Source organism: Sitophilus oryzae, unplaced genomic scaffold (genome assembly GCF_002938485.1).
Source record: "Sitophilus oryzae breed Bouriz unplaced genomic scaffold, Soryzae_2.0 scaffold_1111_pilon_pilon, whole genome shotgun sequence".
Taxonomy (NCBI): domain Eukaryota; kingdom Metazoa; phylum Arthropoda; class Insecta; order Coleoptera; family Curculionidae; genus Sitophilus; species Sitophilus oryzae.
The window spans coordinates 1,500,586-1,523,058 of NW_022145740.1; the positions used below are offsets into that span (position 1 = coordinate 1,500,586).

The 22,473-nt window shown below is 33.5% G+C and overlaps 1 protein-coding gene and 1 long non-coding RNA gene across 3 annotated transcripts in view; one reads left to right on the forward strand and one right to left on the reverse strand.

Moving 5' to 3' along the window:
- Positions 1-22,473, forward strand: part of LOC115881890 (growth arrest-specific protein 2-like) — a 126,415-nt gene that overhangs the window by 22,618 nt on the left and 81,324 nt on the right. The window lies entirely within an intron of this gene.
- On the reverse strand, positions 10,334-10,597 carry LOC115881910. The gene is made up of 3 exons (XR_004050103.1): positions 10,583-10,597; positions 10,426-10,526; positions 10,334-10,373 (listed from the first exon to the last, which is right to left on the reverse strand). It is a non-coding gene; the product is annotated as an uncharacterized LOC115881910 (long non-coding RNA).

Sequence of the window (22,473 nt, forward strand, 5' to 3'; positions counted from 1 at the left end):
TTCTTAGTTTCAATCTACTGAGGTGTTCATTGAGGAGACAGTGTCCTGTTAAAAACCCCGTGACAATCCGAAGATTGTTCTTACTCAGACCCAGGAAGATCTGTGATTTTTCTTGATCATAAGCCCTCAGAAACTTCTTCGAGTGTCTTAGACCATTGCAAGATTTCCATTCCAGGTTACATTTCATTCCAGGTGATGAAATATAAAACCACGAATATCTGCGAAACCATTAAAAATTTTGAAATACTCTAAATACAAAAAATGTTCAGTTTTCAATTCTCCATCTAATAAAAAAATAATATACAGGCTGTTCCATTTGAAAAAACGAAGAAAAATTATTTTATATTTTAGAAAGTTTGGCGTAGAATTTTGAGCAGCCTGTATGATTTACGATTACCATATTTATAGCAAAGTAAGTGCAGACCATTTAAAGTAAATACCTATTATAGTTTTGATTTCAGGACAGTTCTAGTATTTTCAAGATTTTTTTTAAGAAAGGCTGAAAAAGATATATTTTTTATATTTATTAATTAATTAATATCTCTGAAACTATCGAAATATATTTACTCATATCTTAGGATTATGTAAAGTGATCTGAAAGTAAGCCAAAAATGCAATTATATACAGGGTGTTCCCTTTAAAAAAATCATCCCGATCTACTCACACTTTTTTGAGCCACCCTATAAGAGTTAAAATATTTTTCTGAAATACATCCTCGTACATACCTTAGGTTTGCACTTAAACAAAATTCTATTGCCGGACCCTGTATACTTTGGATCACTCTGTATTTTTTCTGACTTTTTTATTCATACAAGGCTTCGCAAAAACTACGTTCATACTTCATTTAACGAACGAAAAAATCGGAACCAGTTTTGTAAACGTTTCGTGTGACATTAAAACCATTCTTCAAGATCGCTCTGGCTTATTTATTTTCTTTTTTCTCCTCTTTTGGCATAATTTTATTCGTGAATTATGTATCGATGCAACAATTACTTATACCAGACCGTGACTTTGGCCGACTAATCGAAATCCTTGAATATTTGTCATTGTCAATTAAAATTAAACCAAAATAAGTTTACTTCTCATTATTTTTGTGGTATTTGGGTGACAAAAATTCCACATTTTATTGGTTTCTAATAGTCAATTTTAAATTTCACGGTGAAAACATAAGTTATTTGTTAAATCTGTTAAAAGTCCATTATATTTACATAAAACGTTTGAATTGGGCTATTTCTGTTTAATGGAGAAAGAATGAGTTTTGGTTTGGCTAATTTAGATAAAATAGTTTTTAAATTTTATTTTTAAATGACATCGACAAAATTACGTGTTTAGTGAAAGCCAATAAAATGGTTAAATTTAAAATCGCAAGTGTTGAATTTTCAGTTTTTAGATTTAAGTGTAGATTGACCAAATTTTCAGAATTTTTTACATTTGTTTTGCTCTAAATTCCTTAAATTCAAAGTAAATAACTCTACTATATACCATTTTTACCTACCTCCCCCATTTGTTTACAAAAATAAAACTATTTAAATCTTTGTAAAAGAGTATACCAATTAAATATTCCACTATTATTTCACCCAAATATTAATTAATTACATACTTAATTGTTTTAGTTAATAAATTGTTTTAAATAAATGTGGATTTGGAATCAGAAATCAATATGAAAATAAGTTATGAATATGAACGTCTCTGTTGTTATAAATATGCATTCGTCAAAAAATTAAATAAAATTTATAAAGCGTGACTTTTTACCACACTGTCTAACATACAACATTAGTTTTTTATTGTTTGGAGGAATTATTAATCAACGCTGTTAGTTAATGTATGTCGAATACTGTGGTCATATTAATTGATCTTCTTTTACAAATATTTAAACAGTTTTGTTATTTTTTAATGAAATGAGCGAACTATAGATCGACAATATTAGTATCTGGTAGTCTTTGAAAATTTGTTACATCTTTAAAAGTAATCTAAAATGTCAATATACCATGGGTATATTAATAAATGGTCTAAAATATAAGAAAATGCATTTTCGCCGAAAACGATTAAAAAAGATAGGTAAAAATGGTATAATACAAATTGATAGGCAATTAAATTGTGCATCTGATTATCGTAAAATATACAGGGTGTTTTAGTTAAATTAAACAAGTTATTGCCGTTTAAAGCTAGGAATTATTTAAAATATATTTTTAGATACTCTGTATGAGGTAGTATAATTTTTATTATTGCAACACAAAATTTACTAAATAGAAAAACTTCAGTACAATATTTGGTTTTAAAACTTAAATAAGCCTAGAGAAATGATACATTAAATTTGTTACTGCATTTTCACAAAATCGTAAGTATTTCAAAAACGGTAAGATTAAAGTGCGGTAAATCGTAATAAAATTTACTTTTATTTTTATCGTAGAAACTAAAAATGTAATAATATAGGGGTATATTCCATTTAAAAAATACAGCTTTGATATTTTTTATTTATTTGGGTCACTCTGTACCTTTTGAAAATAATTTTAAATTGCGGATTTTTTGTAGTCCTCCAACAATCCCATTTCTCACAATTTCAAAAAATCTAATCGTGTGGCTACAATACTTTAGTTAAAAGTTGTTTCATATTTTTTGTCTGGCAACTATAGCACGCTGCACTAGTAGGTAACTATTTCTCAAACGTCCTAAGATTCAAAATAATTTCATTATAATTCAAGTCCTAACGCAATATTTTTCCAGATTTAGACACTCTGTATAAAACAAATTTTAAAATAACAACAAATAATTTAAAATAAAGACGGGAAAAACAATGAATTCAAATTTATTACTAACAGAAACGTCAAACAGCTGTTTTAGAGTGACTGAGATGGCCTGTTTGTAATGGTGCACCTATCGTATACACCCTGTATAGTTAGTTATAGTAAGTTATCGTCCACTATTCCAGGTGTTGTTTTCAAATGAAATATGCTACAAATGATATTCAATTTCTAATATATGTTGTAATTCATCGAAATATTTTAATAAATCTATTAAAACGTATTACATAAAAGCGATTATGTATAGTAAGATCGGCATTAAGATTATATTCAATCATCTTTAATTGGTTTCACATTTTTAGGGTCGTTTGAAAAACTCTTGTAATTTATATGGTAATTTCTTGCACGTAGGTCTGTTGATGCTTATAGGCAATCTTCGTCGTTTTGTATCGATTGCCTATGCATAGATGTCAGGCGAATGGGTATAATATGTAGTTTGGTAATACCGTCTTGTGACATTAGGTATAATAAATACTATCGCATTTCAATAATTGTTAAAATGTAAATGAATTTCGATTATAATAGGCTAATTTTTAAATTTACATTACATAAGGGTAAGACAGTCGAAACCAACTTAAACTGGAACTCAAAAACCTAGAAGACTCCATCCGTAATCTCACTGAAAAAAAGGATCTCTCAGTCGAAATGAATATGACTTTGACCCAAAAGATTGGCGCTTTTCAATAGGGCCAAGAACGACGTTTCTTTGCCCAAAGCATTAACTATCTTTTCATAAGCTTTAAAAAATTACTTTAGAGAATAGAAGGATCTATCTGTCCAAAGTATTTCACTCTTGACCCAAAATTAATATGCAAAGAAGTTCTTGCTACAAGAACAATAGTCTCTTTGATTCATGGAAAAATTCTTGATTGAAAAGGGATATTTCTTGATTAAAGAGACACTTTTCTTAAACCAATAGCGAATACCATTGACTCAACTAAAATTTATTTTGATCTAAGAGAAGTCTATACATCATATACAGGCATATTACAAGGTATATTATTTTCTGATAAATTTAGGTTTTCCTAGTCTGTACTAAGTGATATTATTTTCTTCGATAGTAGGTATTTATTTCTGCTTCTTCATTCCTTGGTATTTTTTGGGGTGGTTCATCACTCTACAAATTACAAAAAAATGTTACATCACGATTAATCAAAGTAAAGCAAACAAATTATTAAAATTATAAGCTTTGGTCACATTTTGATTTTTTTAACACGACGACTAGAAATTCTAAAATTTTTGTAATTATTTGCATAAAAAAATCGATACCTATATTCTTATTCTATCTATAGTCACGCATGCATTATCTATACAGGTGCATTAGGTAAATGTCTCTTAGGTTCAAATATAGCAAATAAATACACTAATTTCCATTTTTTCAGAAACTCCTTTAAAGAATCCATATATCCTAAAATTTCTCTATAAAAAATGACAAATGCATGTTAATAACGATCACTAATTTGTTATACGATATGCGTTTAAAAAGCAAATTATGCAAAAACCCAAGTGGACAATTCCAAGCAACAAAACCCCCGCGTACTATGATGTGCGACCTATGAAATGCGACGTGAGACTGATCGGACTGCCGACTGATTGTATATACCGTCCTTGGTCATCGTCTTTGCGTGTCGTTACTATTTTTCATCAAAAGAGTATTTAGCTATTGGAAAAATGGCCATGTTTCTTGAATGAAGTACTTCCTAGCGTATTTTTGTTATTATCTTAAAACAAAGTAACTTGCACTTGGTTGAATGAAAATAGATTCAAAAGAAATTTTCGAATTTTTCAAGAGAACAAGTTTTCTTGAGTTAAGAGAGTTTTTCTTCAGGCAAAATATTTGCTTTTACGCTAAAATAAATTCTCTTGCCACTAAATTTTTTTTTCAAGAACGATGACGACTTTAGTTCAAGTCTATCTTTTTTATCAGTGCTGGAATGGAAATCCTCCAACGGTCTAGAGAATGTAGAATGTAGAATAAGTAAGAGGAAGGGTTAATCACTGCGACCTTAAAGATCTACTGTGCCCCCCTTCCTTGAGTCACCACACAGTCTATAACCCATCATACCCCTGTTGTAGAGGGGACAGGGTATTTCCCATCCTCCTCTGACAACAGTTCTTCCTCCGAGGGTACACACCTTTCCACGGTTGGAGTTTGGCCCTCCATGCCGCCCTTCACAGTCGAAGAGCTTGCCTCCGGCTGAGGAACCCGTGAGGTGGAGGCTGGAGGATCTGTCTCCATTTTCTCCACCTCTTTAACTTGTTCTCTCCTTAGACCTGATACCGGTGTTGTCCCGTATCTATAATAGAGGATATGTCCCTCTTTCTCTATTGCCTCCTTGGATTTGAGGTCAATTCCTATTGTGAGGACCCGACCATGACCCTCCCCCTCGAGTTGATGACTCGCCAACTCGATGTCCTTACATTGAAGTCCTGACCCTGGATAAGGCTCAGCAGGTAGAATTTTTTAGGATTTAGAATGAGTGGGAGGGGGGTTAATCACTTCGACCTTACAGATCCATTGTGTCCCCCTTTCTTGAATCATAACTTATCATACAGTCCCAGGGCTTTGACAAAAGCCAGTATCTGGGACGGTTTTATAGAGGGTAGTTCTCCATCTCCAATATCAGTCGTACCAAAATTCATGGCACGAATGGTTGTCATCTCGGCGCACTCAGTGATGAGGTGTACTGGTGTTTCCCCATCTTCCCCACAGAATCTGCATTCGCCGTTTCTTCTTAGTTTCAATCTACTGAGGTGTTCGTTGAGGAGACAGTGTCCTGTTAAAAACCCCGTGACAATCCGAAGATTGTTCTTACTCAGACCCAGGAAGATCTGTGATTTTTCTTCATCATAAGCCCTCAGAAACTTCTTCGAGTGTCTTAGACCATTGGAAAATTTCCATTCCAGGTTGCGGATGGAATCTTCCAAGTTCTTGAGTTCCGCCTTGAGTTGGTTACCACTTGGAAAGCAGAACGGTTCTGGTTCAGTTAGTGGAGTGTTCGCTGCTTTCCTAGCTAGATTATTTGCTTTTTCATTGCCTTCTATCCCTTGGTGAGCAGGCACCCAGTGTAGGAGGACTTTGTTTTCTTTGCCTAATTTATTCAGCTTCTCTATGCATTCTTTGACCAATTTCGAATTGATTGATACTGAGTTGATCGCCTTTAACGCTGCTTGACTATCGATAAGATGGCTATTTCTTGTTTCCGATAGTTCCTATCTAAGATAAGTTGTACGCATCTTTTGATAGCGTAGATTTCTGCCTGTAGGATACTAGGGTAAGTGCCCATTGGTTCGGAATATTTAGTTCTCGACCCAAATACTCCGATCCCTGTTCCCGTATTGGTTTTGGAAGCATCAGTATATCAAGTTATGGTATGGTCGGTATGGTCTTTTAACTGCTGGGCAAGCGTTTCGCTCTTCCAATCCTTCTTATTGCTCAATACTACATTGACATGTTTGTCAAAGTTGTACGTTCTTGGCATATCGTCCACTGGGAGTTGCAGGAGTAGTATTTCCTTTTTGAGGGTGTTCCAAGCCCCTGATCTGACAATTCTCCCAGTACTAATTCCGTTAGTGACCATTCTAATCATTGTCGCATTGGCATATCTACCAATGACAATGTGCAGTGGTGTTAGATCTAGAATGACTTCCATTGCTGCTGTTGGACAGGTTCTCATGGCTCCTATGATGCAAACACATGCTAGTCTCTGGACTTTGCATAGGTTTAGCCTTGCCGTCCGTTGCTCTAGTTTTGTGTATCAGGCAACTGCTCCATAAGTAATCATGGGTCTTACTATCATGGTATACATCTAGCGCAAAATGTTAGGGGGGCAGCCCCATCTATTTCCGGCCAGTCTTCTGCATATCATGAGAGCCTTTATGGCTTTGCTGGTAGTGTTCTTAATATGCCTGTTCCACAGGAGTTTACTGTCCAGGGTTATTCCCAGGTATTTAACTTCCTGTGTTGGCAGTTCCATCTAGTTGGATTCTTTTCAAGTTTTTCAGACTTCGCCTTCTGGTGAATGGCACTATCGCGGTTTTGTCTGAGTTGATACTCAGCCCGACAGTCCTACACCATCTCTCAGTGATACGGAGTCCTCTTTGGATAATAATATAAATAAGGTAGGTGGTGTCTTTCCCCTTGCTCCTCGGCAGAAAGACTGTGATGGCCGCCCTTTTAGAGATGTTTTCTCCCTTTACTGCAACCAGTTCCGGCCCTTGCCAATTTTTAAGCTTAGGTGCGATTTCCACCAACCAATTCGTCGATTCTTGAGATACACAATTTGTGAGGATCATGGCCACCCGAAAGTGTATCCCCGCAAAACGCAGCTGACCCACATTTTGTAGATCCTTATGTTACGATCCGATCGCCACTACTTCGTCCAGTATAGCCTGTTTTAGAGATGTTTGCTGATCGGTGGACAGAGCAACCTCTGGGAAATCTTGTGGCAGCACCGCCATTTTCACTTGTCCAGCAATAGCGGCAAAGCTGGTGATACGTCCCTGCTTGCCTCCCGGTGTTGGACGGCTTTCCATCCTGCCTTTTTTCCTCTCTTGACCTTTGATGGAGATGAGTCAGGTTGTTTCTTCGTTTCTTTACTCTCCCCTTTTGGAGGAGTGTTTTCGCTTTTCCTTCCTCTGGAGCAAGTCCTTCGTGGAGCATTCGGAGGTATCTCCGTGCTTCTGCTCCGCTAAGACCTTCTCTCAGAGGATCGTCTAGCCCGCCTGGTTGACCCAGGTCAGGTAGACGAAACGGTAGCTTGTGTCGCTTATTGGGTCGCTTATTGGGTCTGGTTGACTTATTGGGTCCCTTGCTGGAGAAGGTGGTAGCTTGTGTGCCACTTGTGGAGGATGATCCCAAGCAAGTGTCAGCCGCCCCTCTTGTAGTTTCCTTTGGATTTGGTCCCTTGGAACTTTCATTTATAGTGTTCCTAGTGTCGCTAGGGAGCTTCCCCACAGCTTCACCGGTGGTGTTTTTAGTACTAGATCTCATAGGTGTTCCCACGAGTCGCTAGAGACAGTCGGTCCACTTCTACAGAGCCCCGCATGTAGAAGTAAGGGGTAAATACAATGGGGTGCCCCCTGATGCCCCAAGGTTGAGGCCAGTAATGGCTAGTCCTCTATCTAGCCATGCATCCCTTTGACCTGGTCCAGCCATCTTAGGACTTAGGTTTTTGGTGAGGTTGTCTCCTCTTGGTCCAGGCGGTTAAGCTAGGACCCCCCCCACACCCTCTACCCGCGAGACTTGACCACAATCAGTAGAGGGTTCCTGGTATGACGGACAGGGATAGCCCCGTCCGGCTCCAACGGTCTAAGATACGAAGAAATTTCTCAGGACTTACGCGACCGAGAAAAATCAAAGATTTTCCTTGATTTAAGTAAGAACACTATTCGGATTGTCACGGGCTTTTTAACAGGACACTGTCTCTTCAATGAACACCTCAATAGATTGAAGCTAAGAAACAACGGCGAATGCAGATTCTGTGGGGAAAATGGGGAAACACTAGAATTCTTACTTCACTGATATTGTCACGCTTGGTCAGTACCAATCGAGTGTCTATATAAACGCTCTATTTGTAAATAACGGTTTCTGTTGTAACACCAAAGGTTCCAAACCCAACTAGTATTAATCGTTTCATCGCTATCGTTGTCAGTAATCTAATTTTAACTAATTTAGATGGATGTATCTTCAATTTTAATTGAGAAGAAAGCTGACTTTCTTCTTCGTCTTCCTAAACAAACATTTCTGTATTTTCAATAAATTAAATAAATTATTCATGGCCGCTTATTCTTATTTTAATTCTCGTTTTCATCGAAACCACATTATCTCGCATGCGAGCATAACTAATGCACAAAGATAAATAAATAAGTATTCTCGGGTTTCGCCATTGACACATCAGGTGATAATAATGGATTGTTCAATTATAAATGTAAAATATTCCGAACATTTTCCATTCTGACCATTAAATGTGATATATAATTAATTTAATTTTTATTAATAAAATTAACACTATAATGTGTTCCTTTACAAAAGTTTGGATTTATGCTACTGCAAAAAAATCTACAACATAAAAAAATTGTGTGTGCACTATGTGCAAATTTTATATTTGATGTAAAATGTGAAAATTGTCTGTTGGGCAGTAACTCTCGCAGATATGTTTTTAAGTCCCAAAGTTGATATAATATATCATGATCAGTAGTCAAGCAGCGTTAAAAGCGATCAACTCAGTATCCATCAATTCGAAGTTGGTCAAAGAATGCATAGACACAAAGCTCACAAGATCTAAGATTTGTAGCGCGGGCATATTCTCACATTCAAAAATACAACCTTCGTCTTCAACAAGAATGAAAAACGAAACAAAATAAATATGAAAAAAAAACCATCCGTAATAACAGCATAAAATAGCGAGTTTCAATGTCGTTACATCTCTAAATCAGTCGTCATTTTTGCAAAGAAGAATGAGTCGAACACAAGAAAAAAAGAAGACGAAAACGAAAGATGATAAAAAGAAGAAACGTATGAAGAAGAAGACTGCCAGCAAACCAAAGAAAAAAAGTATTATCGAGTCCGATATCTCATAAACGCGTCTTGCGACAGTGTAATTAAAAACTGGTCTTCAGCAAACGCCAAAGCAAAAATTTATTATTCTTCGCATAAGAAGAGTGGACAAAAAGAAGAAACTACAAATTACAATTCACATTGAGCGATACGAAGCCTAAATTTATGCTTATACGAGTTAAAAAATGGAAATAAACATGATAGAAGTGATGAAGAGTAGAAGTGATAGGTATTTGTGTTGTTGTAAACTCTTTTTTTGGTCTATGATTAATGATTTGAAGGATACCTAGTCTACATATGAGTGATTATCAATTTCAATCAGTCAATCAGCATTAAAAGCGATAAATTCAGTAATTATCAATTCGAAGTTGGTCAAAGAATGCCTAGAGAGCTAAATAAATTAGGTAAATAAAATGTAATCTACCTAGACAAAAATTAGCTAAATGAAATTAAATGCTCAAAATGCTTTCTTTCCTGTTAACTGCATAAAATGATTGTCTTTTCAAAAGGATCTTTTCATTTTAAAAAGTATATGTGGGTTCTACCTCGAAGAGCAGCTACAATATTGTTCGGTCTTTAACATATCCCCATAAAAAAACCCAGACTAGATAAAACCAGGAGCATTTAAGTATTCTATTAATTGGTGAATGCACACTGCATTTACCAACTAATAGAATCATATATCAATTCTTTCTGATGTAGGATAAGTTTGCATTTTCGGCAAATTTCTGAGAAATTTTGTTAAAGTTGGACTAATTAGACAGCTATGTTGAAGTAACGTCAGACATATTACAGCCACCCTAAATTTTATCAAATAATAAAGATCTACTCAGATCAAATCATGTAAATGAAAATAAACTAGGTATAGTAAATGAAAATAAACTACTAATAATAAAAAAGGATAAAGACGAACTTGAGTAATATATGTTTATTAATTAAAAATATTTTAATATAACAATATACATTGATATCATCTTCTATGTCTATGTTTCTATATTCTCTTGTCTACCCTTCTGAAATAATATCAGCAGAATTATACTGTTCAAATAAATTTGCACAACTTACCTTGGTATTTTTTAATCTTTCTTTTGTTTTTACAAGCCATATTTTAATTATATTGATAATTTCGGTTTCTTTTGACTCTTGAAATTGACCTTTCATGGAGTCTAAAATATATATTATTACAGTCTTTGCAACACCAAATATCTTTAAGTTCAAATACCTAAAATTGCTTTTGTCAAGTCTAGATAATTCTCGAACCTACTAATTCTAAAAAATACCTTTCTCTTAAAAAATACACAATAAATGATTATAGAAGAGCCTACAAAAATACCTATATAAATACTATTACTGTAAGAAATTTCAGCACTGGAACTACACTTATCAGAACAGAAATCTTCAATGATACTACCAGAGATACTACTACTTTGATGATGTACAGAGGATAATAAAAAATCACTTTGGTCTGAATCCAGTTTAATGTACAATATTGAAGTCATATTTGCGTAACATTGGGCGCGTTCAGGGACGGTCAGCGGCTGAGTGGCTGAGTAAGCGGTTTCCCTAAACGGTCTCTTTTTACACGCAAAAACAGTCAGCCGCTGAGTAAAATACTCAGCGGTCGGTCAGCCGCTGTGTTCCCTGAACGCGCACATTGACTTAATAAGATTTTGGCTCCTCTTTTTTGGTTGAATTTTAAAATATTTTTTAGTATAACCTATTTTTTTTCGAGGTCTCATGGTTTTAGAACATTAAATTCACTCACCTTAAAATAGATACTGAAAACACAAACATAACAAGAACTATTTTACCGATTCTATCCTTAAAATAATTATTTGTATCACTTATCTTTACGTTATCTTAGTGTTTTAATTATTAAAATAGTTTGGATGAAGTACGTTTACGTTTATAGTTCACTTGTTGTTTTTTTATTAGGTTATGTTATGGATGTACGATTCGAATCGATTTCAATCGAAGATCGATCTTTTTACCCAAAAAATCGATTAAAATCTATCGAGTTTTATCAAACTATCTTTTGGTATAACCGATCTTTTTATTTCATAATGGAAGATCGTTTTTATTTATACAGTTTTACAGGTTTATTTATTTGTTAGAATAAGAAACACTGCATTTTTGCTTGAATATTTGTTTACGGGGCATCTATATAGACTAATATATAAAATCCCTAATTATTTAATACACAAAAATTTAATAGTAACTGATAGTAAGAAAATATACAAATATAATGTATTGTATTCATTTTTTCATTTCGAAATCATTTTTATTCTCCTGTATTTTTATTCAGATATTGATATGTTTAGAACGTGAATAGCAGATACTTAAAATTTATTGTAAACCATAATTTAAGAAGACATTCTAAGGTCATGCTGATAATATACCTTTAAATCACATTCATTGTAGAATGTACTATTCATATGCCATACTTATTAAAAAAAGAATATACTTATAAGAACTTAGGAGGAATATTCTTAGAATATAAATGTTCCTTTTGTGCTATCTGGGTTGTAATTTAAAAATTGTTCATATTTCTAGAAAATGTTAAATATGTCAAAAACTTTACATTTTAGTCATATACTTCTCTTATAAAACTCACCTTTATTTTTCTCCCGAAATCCGTAAATCAATTAATATATAGAGCGTTCCATTACAAAAAATACAACTTTGATATGTAACTTTTTTTGGGGACACCCTGTAGAACTTTCTGTCTTTTTAAATTTTTTACGAAAAGTTGAAGAGATAGGTAAAAATTGTATAATGCAATTTGATAGACAATTATAATGCAATTTGATAGGCAATTAAATTGTGCATCTGATTCACGTAAAATATACAGGGTGTTCCATTTAAATTAAACAAGTTATTGCCGTTTAAAGCTAGCAATTATTTAATATACATTTTTGGACACTCTGTATAAGGTAGTACAATTTTTTAGCCGACCATACCAATAGGTATGGTAGGCTATTAGGATCAGCAAAAAAAAAGTTTTTTTTAATTTCACTCAAAATGAGTTACTTGTAACTCAAAAACCGCTGAACTGATTTTAACCAAATTTGGCACAAAAATACTGTGGCACCCGAGAATCTGGCCATTAGTTTTTGGTGGGATGGGGGGTTGGTAAGGGGGTATGGCAGGGGGTTAAAAGTTTTAAAAAATCGTAACTCCAAAATTACAGTAGCTAGCGAAACGCGGTTTTCAAATTAAGATTAGGAATAGTATTTGCAACAAAATTTGTAATAACAGCAAAATCAGTCAAAGTCGCAGTTTTCGAGATATTAACATATTTTAGTATGGGCGGCTATACGTGCCTCCCGGTGCCAATTTTTACCATTGCAACACAATATCTCTTCAATAAGTAATCTTCAGTAAATATTTAGTATTAAAACCTTTCATACCCTTGGAGAAATAAAGCCTTAAATTTTTTACTGCAATTTCACAAAATTGAAAATATTTCAAAAACGGTAAGGTTTAAGTATGATAAACCTTAATCAAGTTTACCTTTATTTTAATTGTAGAATCCAAAAATAGGATAATATATAGGGTGTTCCATTAAAAAAATACTACTATTATATTTTTTACTTATTTGGGACACTCTCTATCTTGTAACATTATTTTTAAATTGTAGCTCTCATAGTCCTTTAACGAACCCATAACTTACAATTTGTAAAAATCTAATCGTTTAGCTACAATACTCCGTGTCTTATGTGGTGAACAACCCTGTATAATGAACTAAGATAATAAACAAAAATTGCGATACTAAAAGGACAGTAATCAAAAAATAACTTCCGTGTTAAAATTTAGTTATGTACCTAATTAAAACTAGATGAAAATCGTCTTTGTTATATCAGATGGAGCTATCAAGATGTAATAAAAAAACTCTTTTAAGGTTCTGTTTAGTATCTCGCACTTAAAATAACATTTACTAAGACTATTAGTGCCTTTATGTTTAGTTTAGTTCACAGGCCACTCAAAAAATAGCCGTCATGTTTATAAGATCTTAAAATATAACCCTTTTTATTTAACTTGATATTGTTAATGGGGCAATATAACAGTCATTTAACAACTTAAAAAATTACAGTATAGGATATAATATTACACATTATATTTATGCAACAAAATTTTTGAAGATATTGTACAGGGTGGGTCAAATTCGACGCTTTTAAATGGAAACACCATTTTCTATAGGAGATAGACGAAAACTAATATCGGTGTCTGGAGCTCAATTTTCATCAAAAACATGATGGTGAAAACCGCATATCGATATCTGTTACCGTTTCGGAGTTACGGGGTGTTTTTCAAAAATGTGCATTTTTAACAAATCGCTGTAACTTTTTTGCTATAGAAAATTTTGTATTGCTATGAAAACATTTCCAAAGCATCTTTTTATGAAGAATTTAATTGTTTAAGTATAATTTTTTTAAAATTAATAATTTAAGAGTTATCAACAGAAAAATTGGTTTTTTATATGGGACACCCTGTATATTTTTAATTTATTGAAAAGAATTTAAAATTACCTTTCCAAAAATATAACACACTTGATATTTTGCTCGATTCCTCTTCGAGATATAGAGTATATAAAAATTCGCCCGCTTTAAATAAGTAGGCTTTGAACGGCACCGACCGGCTGTAATGCAAAAAAATTCTAGCTGTGAGCATCAATTAAAACGAAAATAATATTTGCTATGAGAGATGCAGAATTTTATAACAATTTAAAATATATTTAACCAACATCAACACATTTAAACTATATCTCATAACAATAAAAATAAATAGCAAACCAGGACATGAGATTTTGCTACAGGTGTTCGACATATCGACCGTCTTCTGTTATGGACAGACGGGGCAGTTTTTGAACATTTCTTGCGGAATTCATTAACCTAGTGGGGGTGAAAGATACCCTCTCATAACTGCTAAGTATTTCTAATTCTTGTCTAGATTATAGAGAAGAATAAGGAACCTTTATTCTTCCGCAAATATATCCATAGGATTAGATCCATGGGCACTAAGTCAGGCGGCCTCGACGGCCAACGGCTGGGTTCTTGGTCAGCTATTCAATTATTCTTGAAATTGGCTCCAGAAATTTGCTGATAACTTCATCGTTCAGAGGCGGTGCGTCGTCTTGCTGGAAAAATATGTGTTCGAGTTCCATTAAGGGCATATCATCAATGAGGGGTCCAAAGCCTACTAGTTAAAAGTGGCCAACTTTTAAAAAATCTGTATTTCGAAGGGGATTATAACAAAATATCAAATGTGCTATATTTTTGGAAAGGTAATTTTAAATTCTTTTCAGCTAATTAAAAATATACAGGGTGTCCCATATAAAAAATCAAATTTTCTGTTGATAATTCTTAAATTATTAATTTTAAAAAAATTATACTTAAACCATTAAATTCTACGTAAAAAGGTGATTTGAAAATGTTTGCATAAAAATACAAAATTGTCCATAGCAAAAAAGTTATAGCGGTTTGTTAAAAATGCATATTTTTGAAAAACACCCCGTAACTCCGAAACGGTAACAGATATCGATATGCGGTTTTCACCATCATGTTTTTGACAAAAATTGAGCTCCAGACACCGATATTAGTTTTTGTCTATCTCCTATAGAAAAGGGTGTTTCCATTTAAAAGCGTCGAATTTGACCCACCCTGTACATATTGTTTATAATATACAGGGTGCCTCAATATTTCATTGCCATAGAACTACTATGTGTCTTTGGATTCAGACTAATTTTTCCTTTCCATCTTGAACCATACGGGGTGTTCAAAATTATATGCTAAACCGAGCGCCAAACTTTCTAAAATATAAAATACATTTTCTTCGTTTTTTTTTAAATGAAATAAACGGTTTCATTTAAAAAAAAGAAGAAAAACTACTTTACATTTTAAAAAGGTTTGGCGGTTTGAGATTACGATATTTATAGCAAAATAAGTACCTACAGACCAACTATAATAAATGCCTAGTATAGTTTTGCATTTAGGACATTTCTTGTATTTTTAATATTTTTTTTTTAAAAAGCTGAAAAAAAATATTTTTTTTATTTATTTATTAATATTGAAACTATCGAAACGTCTTTAATAATATATTAAGATTATGTAAAGTGATCAGAAAGAAAGCCAAAAATACAATAATATACAGGGTGTTATATTAAAAAAAATCATACCGGTCTCCTCACGCTTTTTTCAGCCACCCTAATACATACTTTAGCTTATGCCTTTGAATAAGAAGACTAAGGAAGGAGCATACTAAAAATCTTAGGTCCACCGCGATGGGCCTCAAATATGGCCGACTTAAATTCCGGTTTATCAGTGCCGTTCTAATTTTATTTAAAAAATGTAAAACTATGATGTAGGTAGACTCAATGTGGTAGACTCAATAATTTGCTGTTTTATTTTACGGTGTGAATAAATGTTGGTAGTCATTAAAATTGTTATAAAAATATATAATTCTAATAAAAATAGATAAGTTATAATAAGTATTTATTAACACAAACATCCGATACGCTACTGAAGCAGGTAAGTCAAATTGACGTATCTAAATTCTTTGACATCTAATCCCTGACAAGTAGTAAATAAAAGCAAAAATGCAAGAAAAAAGATATAATTAGTTAATTTAAGTGAATTTCATAAATGATCGGTTTACTACACGTATGTATATTATATAGTCACTTACTAGCGAAAAGTTGTTCCATTATTTCACACATTTTTGCCGAGATCTACCGCACGTTACACAACCAACTATTTTAGAGTCTTTTTCGATAAGTCGCGATAGTGTCACTGTTAATTTAAGTTCTGCCACAATTTCCATCTAGATTTACTACCTTTATACAACTATAAGTAGTAGAATAAATAATAAATAACATAAAATAAGCTCCGTAAAGACTGACAAATCCACAAAATTTCAAATCAAATTCAAATGTGTCAAATGAATCGTCAAACAGAACTGTCAAGGATCCCCACCCTAGAGTCCTTTTCCGCCCACCATGCATGAATACATGGATAGCATTATGCTCCTTCCTTAGTCTTCTTATTCAAAGGCTTATACACTTATACAAAATTTCTAAGTTTTTTATTATAAGAGCTACAAACAAATGCCAGAAGCATTGTTGCTGGACCCGTATAAAGTAGTAGGAAAAGCTTTGAACCGTGGCAACCCCTATTTGCGGCAACTTTTTGATTGGCACCCTGTTAAAAGTGTATTCCCCTATTCATAAATATATGTAAAAATTTCTATTTTCTTCCTCCAAAATACATTCATTCAGTTATGAACAATTCCCATTCAAATTTGCTCATAATCGCATGACATTAAATGGCAATATTGTATATCGTGCGTTAAATTTGCTGGCAATATGTCTTTTAAACGTCTGCTCGACGTTTACTAATTTCTTCTTGAAGTTGTCGAGGAAAAATCCGCTTCCGTTCAAGATGGCGACTGGGTTTTATTACTTTGGCCACATTTAGAACTGAGAGTAACACACTTCTTCGTGTTTTTTGGCCGTTTTGGGTCCCGTTTTGCATCTGTGGCTGAAGCGCGTCTTTTTCGAGATGATTGATTAGACAATCGACGATGTTGAAGACTAAGTAGAAGCGTCAAATTATTTACACGTATAGAAATAATGAGTATGTTTAGTTTGCCTATTATTAGAACATTTATGGGAAAGCAAGTGAAGTAGAAATTCATCATCATAATTTACAGCTTATTCCACCATTTCGGATTATGGTGTAGCCTCTCTTACATATTTAGGTAATCTCTTTGTAATTGTGCCCATATTGTTGTCTATTGTTAGTTATGCGGGTCCAAGTTATCTCTGCTAAGTTCCTAATATCATGGTCCCATCTTAGGTTTGGTCTTCTTCTAGGTCTCTTAATTCCTCGTAGTACCATGCTGTAGTTCTGATGGTCCATTTGTTGTCTGTCCATCTTGCCAGGTGTCCTGTCCATTGTTTGAAGGATTTGATTCTGTGCATGATATCTATTACCTTATCCCTAACTTGGAAGAAAACTCTTAGAAATGTTTCTAGATAATTTTACTCGTTTGTATTTCAACTAAAGGAGCGTTTCGAATTTTTAATTAATTGAGTTAGTGATAAAACATGTCCGTGGGGCAGAAGCTTGAATGAATCGGCGGCATGCCATAGTAAAGCAACCGGACGGTAATTGTGCCTTTTGGGCATGCAACCGATGCATCAGTGGCGCCTCATATATTTAATTCCATTAACTAGCCTACAGTTCATACCAAATAAATTTTTAGTGACGTGATTAAGCTTGACCGGCACAGCGTTGCCCACTTTTATACAGGGTGGTCCGAACTGTATTCCGGAAACTTCGGCAGCGTATTCTGCAGATAAAAATAAGTAAAAAAGTTCGTATAAATATATGTCCTAAAATGCCTAGTTTCCGAGATACAGGGTGTAGAAGTTTCATTTTTATTTCGATTTTTCTCAAATAATTTTTGAAGTAACGTCAGTAGTTGAATGAAAATTGGTGTCTGGGAGTTTTTTGATATGAGAAATTTGATTTTGATGTCAACATGACTGCTATTTGTAAGGGGCGCCCTCTACATTTGTTTTAACTGTTTTGAAGAGTAATAACTTTTTGTCGTACCTGTATAAAACTACTGAGTGAAGAAATATACATATTCGTGATTTTTTACGTAAAAAAAATCTCTTGGTAAAAATCGCTTCGAGCAACTGTTCTCAAGATATTTAAAATAGAAATAGTCAATATATGTTATTATTGACAAAAAATAAACACGTTGAGTAGATACAGTACGTTTGTCCGTTCTGTAGCTACGGGGTGTCCGTGAGAGGGGAAACGATATTCTCTCGATGTTTTTCGTAAAAAAATTAGACGACGCGTCCCATCAATAAAAATTCGACAAATTTGCAAGTAGCCAATAAAATGAGTGGGCGGAGCGATTTGCGGTGACGTACTCGTCAAGTCGACAAATAAAATATATTGCTGTTTATTTAAATGTTTTTTGTCCGCATTCCTTTTATAGACACAGGTCCAGCAGATGTACCTACTGTAGTTATTGGACTGAAATAATAAATTTGGGAAATTTTTATCTTTTTAAATTAATCATAAATTTCTCTTCAAAAAAGAACAGTTTCTGTTGAACTTTTGGCACAAAAACATTTCAAATTTATGATTTTAGTCTAATAACTTTTTAGTCAATATGTTTAATTTATGTCACTGATGACAGGTATTGATAATTTGGATTCCAAATATCTCGATAACCATTACTCGTAGTGATTTTTACCAAGAGATCTTTGTTACGTAAAAAACACCGTAAATGCATATTTTTTCACTTACTAGTTTTATACAGGTACGACCGAAAAGTTATTACTCTTCAAAACAGTGAAAACACATGTAGGTGGCGCCCTCTACAAATAGGAGTAATGTTCACATCAAAATCAAATTTCTCATGTCAAAAAACTCCCAGACATCAATTTTCATCCGAATATTGACGTTACTTGAGAAATTATTTGAGATAAATCGAAATAAAAATGAAATTTCTACACCCTGTATCTCCGAAACTAAGCATTTTAGGACGTACATTTATACGAACTTTTTTACTTATTTTTATCTGAAGAACATGCTCCCGAAGTTTCCGGAATACAGTTCGGACAACCCTGTATACAGGGTGGCTTTTATGTATGGAAATGGTCGATTATTAGGTAAAATATAGGAGGTACCGCAAAAAGTTAAATATAAAAGTTATAGGGTTTATAAATATCTATTAGCGGGTAGTAAATTTAAGTATACAGAGTCGGTTATAAAGTCGTGGCATATCAAAGTTTTATTTTTTTTAAATGGAACTCCCTGTATATTATTGCATATTTAGGTTCTTCCTTCAATTCTAAACAAAAATGGAAAAATACATAATGTACCTCATACCAACCGTTTCCGAGTTATTGACTTTTGAAAATATTACTTAAACAATTTGATTTAATTAATTTCGATATGTTCAGTTTCATTCAACGATGCCATTTTGCCGAAACTGTAATATTTAATAATATTTGACATTAGTTCTCAAGTTAGCAGGGCCGGATCTACCTACGGGCTGTTTGGGCTGCAGCCCAGGGCCCCGAGGTTACAAGGGGCCTCCAGGCCCCGCGAAAAACAAAAGACCCATATGTGGGAACTGTTGAATCGTGAAATAAAATTAAAATTCAGGTTAAAAAGTTTAAGCCAGACAAGATGGCCTTGCCACTATGATGCTGTCAAAGCCTTAAAAAATAATTATGATGACATTATGAAAATTTTCAAAAGTTCCAGCGAAAATGAGGTTGAGAAAGTTGATTTCCGGAAAGAGTCACGAAATTTATTCAATAAAATGGCGAAACTCGAGACTGCAATTTTGATTATCTTTTGGGAAGAAGTTTTGGAGAGATTTCATTTAGTTAATAAAAAAATACAGAGCCCTGGTTTAGACATTTGTGAAGGCAACAAGTTAATTGTTTCTTTAAAAGACTTTGTGAGCAACATACGACATCAATCAGATCAAATGTTACAGGAATACGACGAAAAAGCTAAAAAATTAAGTACTAGTGTAATAATAGACTACAATTACATAAACAAGAGACGCATTATCCCAAAATTTTCAGATAAGTCTACAGGTGAATTCTCAGTATACGGCGCAGAAAGATTTAAAGAGAACGCAGAAAGAGTTAAAAGTTGCGTTGGATAAGCTGATTATGGATTTAAATAAAAGGAGACAAGTCTATGAGACCAAAATACCATACAGATATACCAAAAAATTCAAATTTTTAATGGATTTGCAAGACAAAAATATCGAAAACATAGATTTGGAAATTGCACGTCATATTATTGATTACTATCCCGATGACGTAGACGAGCATTTAGTGAATGAGTGCATTCAATTAAAATCGTACTTACTCCAATCTATGTCTTACACCTCTTGCAGTGACATTTTTATGCTCATGTATGAAAATAAACTTATTAACGTGTTCCCTAACTGCTATACCATTTTAAAGATTTTTTAACATTGCCAATCACTAGCTGTGAAGCAGAACGCTCCTTCTCCAAGATGTGCTATGTAGAAAATAAATATAGGACAACAATGTCGAACCATCGACTAAATAATTTATCACTTCTTTCCATAAATTGTGATCTAACAAAAGACTTGGAATGTGATGACCAAATAACTGTCAATTTCTGTGACTACAACCTATCAATTTTTTTTACTAATTCATAATAAGTAAATAAATAAAATTGTTTTATTGTTTTTTTTTATATTCTTATCAAAATATCACTATTTCGGTTTCTCTCTCACCCAAAGTTTGTCTGGAAGAGATTGCTACCACAGCAATAAGGTCGCCTTTTGTACAACTAATACTTGCGTAGATTTAAGTAACATTTATGTTACTTAAATCCACATATCACAAATACCGAAGTCTACAGCAGAATAGGCAGAGAAAGAGAATTGCTCAATATAATCAAAATAAGAAAAACATCATACTTAGGGCATATATTGAGAAATGAAAAATACCACGTCTTACAATTGATAGTTAAGGGTAAGATTGAAGGAAAGAGAGGTCTCGGCAGGAAGAAACTATCTTGGTTGAGAAACATCAGAAACTGGACTCACCTAACTTTTGAAGAACTCATAAGGAAAGCCGAGAATCGTGAAGATTTTGCCAATATGATCGCCAACCTCCACGTAAAGAAGAATAATAATACTATATCATTATAGAAACAGTTTTTTATATGGCTGTTAGCTGAGTACTTATGTAGGCCTGAGTACTTATGTAGTTTCAGCACAGGGCCCCACAAATTCACGATCCACCCCTGCAAGTTAGCATTTATAGATGTATAAAATGAGAGTATAGCCAGTTTGTGGAAATTACAAAATTTCGTTATTGGGTACCGAGATACCAATGCTCGTACCTCGAATTTGTAGTACCCTGTATACAGTTTACTGTTTCTGAATAAAGTATAATAGAATAAATAACAGTTAATACAGAAAATACACTATATGTATTAATTTGTACGCCCCTGGTTTGTAGGTTCATGGCGCTTCCTTACAGGAAGCAATCAGAGTGTAAAATTTTAACTTCTAATATCTTTTTCCCCTATTTTTACACATCTGCGCGCAAGCCATCGTTAAATAGTCTGGTTCGAGGTAAACAAAAACCACAGTAGTTTTTCCGCAAAAACAAATAAAGACGTTTTGAAAAAAATCTTGTTTGCATCTAATTGAAAAAGAAATTAAATTTTTCGATGTTTACTAATCAGAACTAATGAAAGTATTTTGTTATTCATCACTTTCTTTTTCAGTTTTAACTTTTTTATTTTCATACCATAAAAAATCAAAAAAGGCGACAAAAAGTAAACACGATTTTGAGACAAAAACAGGACAAACTTGCGACAAAAAATGGGGAACTTTGATAAGACAAATTTGAGACAAATTGTCCACACCGCAAGGACAAAAATAAAACAAAGTCAAAAGTTTAGTTGTTGCGAATGAGTTTTATTAACCATGTGTGATTTCACTGGTCTCCTACTGATGGCAGCACACGCCATCCACACTGCGTCGACAACTTGTCGTAAAATATACGAACAAAACACAGACTCTTTGATCTTTACCGACTCGAGACGGGACATTGAAAAGTCTCCGAATTTTGGAACAAAACAAAAATGAGACAAAAATGTCGCAAAAATGTATTGGATTTGTCGCAATTTTGTCGTAAAACATGAATGTTTCTGTCTTGTCGTTGGTCTGGATCCGGCATTAGACCATTATAGATAAAAAAAATTGGCGCCGGGAGGCACGTATAGCCGCCCATACTAAAATATGTTAATATCTCGAAAACTGCGACTTTGACTGATTTTGATGTTATTACAAACTAGGTTTTTCCCGCGACTACGTTCGCGTTACACTTCGAATAGTTCATGCATTGATTTAAATGATTTACTTTGTATATAGAGCTAGTGAGCCTTACAAATGTGAAATGATTATTTACCCTCTATAGATAGGTCCTACCTATGGTCCCATATAAACTGTATTACTAAAATAAATAGTTTTGAAATATGAAGTTTTTTGAATATTTGAAATTTTCAATTGAGGCTTTACTTA